Consider the following 3,667-nt stretch of genomic DNA (forward strand, 5'->3'; position numbering starts at 1 on the left):
TATTTTTGGCAGGAATGCTACCAGCTCAATCTAGCAGTGAGGATTGATACCCTACTAACTACTACAAACACTGGTTTATTCATATGTACATCTTTTAAATAACTCAAAGGATAAAGGTAAGACATTCCCTTCTTAGAAGTCAAGTCTATTGAGATATGATTTATATAGAATAACATTCACCCTTTTAAGTGCATAGTTCAATGATTTTTGACAAATGTATACAGCTGTGTAACCATCACCACAGTCAAGACACAGAAAATTTCATCACCCCAGAAAGTCCCCTTGTGCTGCTTATAGTCTTAAAGCCTTTTTTCTTTTCTCTAGCTTAAATAGTGGGTTATATTTTATTTACTCAACAATTAATCATGTTTCTACAGCAATCTTGTTAATTTTTGTACCACCAATGTGTTCATGAGCTATAATAAGTCTTTGAATTTGTGCTGTAGCTTCATAAGTCTGATAGATCTTGGCATCTCTCATTAGTTTTTCTACAGAGTGTTCATATTAAATCCATTGTCTCCAAAAATCTGCACAGTATCAGTAGCTAACTGATTTGCAGTATCTCCAGCAAATGCTTTTGCAGTAGCTGCATAATAGGTATTTCAGTGACCAGGATCAACCTCCCAAGCTGCTCTCTGGTAATTTAATGTAGCTAGTTCAACTTTCATGGCCATTTCATCCAGCAAAAATGATGTTCCATCCGGTCCTACAAGCAGCTTTCCAAAAGTTTTCCCCTCCAGCGCCTACCTGGTAGCTTCACCCAAAGCAATTTGTGCTAGTCCCACAACACTAGCTGTTCCCACAGCACTAACTGCTCCAGGAAGTCTGGTTCTATCAAAAGCTCCCATTGCAGTTTTGAAACCAGCTCTCTAGCCAATTAAAACATTTTTCTAGACATATTCATAACTTAAAAGACAAGTCCTTTTGCATCCAAACATCGCTGGCCCATATTTCATTCATTCCTTCTAATCTGTATTTCTGGGGTGTCTCCTTCCACAATAAATCCAGTAAAGGCTTTACTAGCAGGAGCCTTAGGACGAGTCAATAAAAAGATGCCAACTGGCTTTTTCTCCATTGGTTATCTGCATCTTCTGACGTTAATGATATATTCATCTCCTGCCTTTTCTGCCTTGGTCCTTAAATACTGGCTACATCAGAGCCTGCTTCAGGTTCTGTTACACAGTTGACGCATATCACTGGCTCTTCAGTCATCCTCCCCAAATACTTCTTTTGTTGTTGATCATTTCCCGCAATAATAACAGGCGTTTGCCCCAAAGAATTTGCGCCAACAGCAGTCTGAACTCCTGTACGCCCAAAAGCCAAGTCTTCAGTAATTAAACAGGCATCAGAAGTTCCAAGCCCACGGCTGCCCCAACTTTCTGGAATTTGTGTATTCATTTAACCAAGTTCCCAGGCTCTTTTCATAGGAGGGCCGGGTACTCGCCAGTGTTATCATGTTCTGCAGCAATCGGGGTTATATCCTCCCTGGCTGGAAATTCTTTCCGTTGTTCAGTGAACTCAAAACTAAATCCCAATTCTAGTTCTCGTTGTAGAGCAGCGTTTGTATGTTGTGATCACTGGTCAAAACGAGAAAGACTTCTCAGAGCCCGCAGCTTCGCCTAGGTAACGCTGCCGTGTTGAGCAGTTCAGCTCTATTCGGTCGGCCAACCGCGGGTAGAGCCAAGGCTCCATCAGGCTCTGAGGGGCGCAAGAGACAGGAAACCGGACTGGTTCGGCTCACTGATACAGAGGTGGGCTAGCGGGAGGGAAGGGGCGGAGGAGCCAAAGGAGGGCTGTGGTTGTACCGTTTTACATTTCCACAAACAGGGCATGAGAGCTGCACTACTTGGAGAGTTGCAGTTTGGGTTTTGGCAATTCTAATAGGTATGTATTGGCATCTTATTTTGACTTTAATTTCTATTTCCTTAGTACAAGTTGCTCTTTTTAAATAAACAAGACTTGTCTGGAGACACAATGTTTCAAAACTTGGGGATTCTTGGGGGGATCTGAAGTAAAGGGAGTCCTGGAGTCCTTGGTGGAGAACTTGTTGGATGGAAACAGTTGCTCTGGCTGCTGGCTTTATCTGATACGGAGACTAGGGGAGGTATTTTCGGGTCCTAGGTCTGCAGCGACCTGCACTTCCTTTCTTTGGTCGGGAGAGGGCAGGAGAGGGAAGAAAATAAGCTGCGCGGTTTTGGTTTACCAGGCGCCAGTATCAATTGTATTTGGATGCACTGTTGTATTTATAGTTTTGCTAGAATGACTTTCCCATTGAACCTACTTAGCTGCTACCTTGTGAGGCTTAACTCCCCATATTAATCTTGTGCAATGACTCAGTGCCAAACCTTAACTAACCTTGTAAAATGCTTCCCTACCAAAGCATAACTAGCCTAACTGAGCTACTGAAACTGAATCACCTTTGTAGAATGCTTAATAAGTCTGCTCTCTAATGTCACCCCAAAGAGCTTGTGTTAGGGGAAACTATGAGCAGTTGAGCTAGGTGGACTCCTGCTCTTCATCTTCTCCAAATTTGCAGGAGCCAAGAGACCCCAAGGAAAGATTGAGGGGGATAGGTCTCTAGCCTCCCAATCAGCTAGAGGCCCTTCTCCCTAGGACCTGCGATAGGGCAGCTCAGACGGGTATTGCACAGATCTTCTGGGGCCGGGGCTGCAGAGTGTCCCCAAAGGTGTGCTCCAGTCTAAACCCCGGGCTCCCCTCTGGCAGCTGGAACCAAAAGGTCCTGAGCAGGGTGGTAAACATCAGGAAGAGCTCCATTCGAGCCAGCTGGTCCCCGGGGCACACCCGATGCCCTGGAAGCAGAGGGAAAGGTCAGACGGTGGCAGCTGTCCCTGTCCCACCTCACCTCCTACCTACCACCCATGACCCAGTGGTGTGCCCAGACCTTCAGAGAGTGGCAAGAAGGCCTCATTGACCACGAAGTTTCCATCCTTACCCAGGAGGTGACCGGGGTCCAACTGTCGGGGAGTCTCCCAATGCTCAGAGTCATTGAGCACAGAGGCCAGGTTAGGCGAGACGACGGTGCTGGTGTGGCTCAGGGAGCCTCAGATGGCCCAGCGCCCAGCCCTGGCACTGGGCTGCACAGTGAGCTCGGAGAACGCCCCCTGTGTTGGTGAGAGCTGGCCAGAGGCCGGGGGCCTCATGAAGGCTCAGCAAGCAGGCCCTCTTCAGGTTCCCTCTCTCCAGGCTCAGGTCAGTGAAGTGGCGGGATATACACTCTCCTGGCTAAGGGCCCCTAAACCCCTATCCTGAAAACTTCTAACCCAGGCCAGAGATGGCCCCTGCCTCCTAAGGAGAAGGCTGGAAGCTCTGGGCATGGCTGGAGGAGACCAAGTTCTGCACAGGGCAGCAAACACTGTGCGTGTGCGTGTGTGTGTGTGTCAGAGGCAGGGGGAGGGATAGATGAAATGGCAGACAGACAAAGAGAAAGAAAGGCTGAGTAATGAAAAGGAGAAGAGACAGAAAACTTTGCTCTAGAGTTGGGAAGGGTAGAGGTGAACCCTAAGCCTAGTCTTCACTTTAGCTCAGAGGACAAGTGAGTGATTGGAAAGAGAATCCACCTGATCAGATAGGAGCCAAAAAAAGCCCAAGACTCCTTCTGTCGGTGATTTCTGCTGCTTACCGCATGGGCCCTGGGCTGACAAGACCA

The 3,667-nt window shown here is 47.3% G+C and overlaps 1 pseudogene; it reads right to left on the minus strand.

Moving 5' to 3' along the window:
• Positions 1-363: 363 nt before the first annotated feature.
• Positions 364-3,007, minus strand: LOC129072332 (medium-chain specific acyl-CoA dehydrogenase, mitochondrial-like; annotated as a pseudogene).
• Between the last annotated feature and the right edge of the window lie 660 nt (positions 3,008-3,667).

Source organism: Pteronotus mesoamericanus, unplaced genomic scaffold (genome assembly GCF_021234165.1).
Source record: "Pteronotus mesoamericanus isolate MK-2021 breed Mesoamerican mustached bat unplaced genomic scaffold, CSHL_Meso_final contig_116, whole genome shotgun sequence".
NCBI lineage: Eukaryota > Metazoa > Chordata > Mammalia > Chiroptera > Mormoopidae > Pteronotus > Pteronotus mesoamericanus.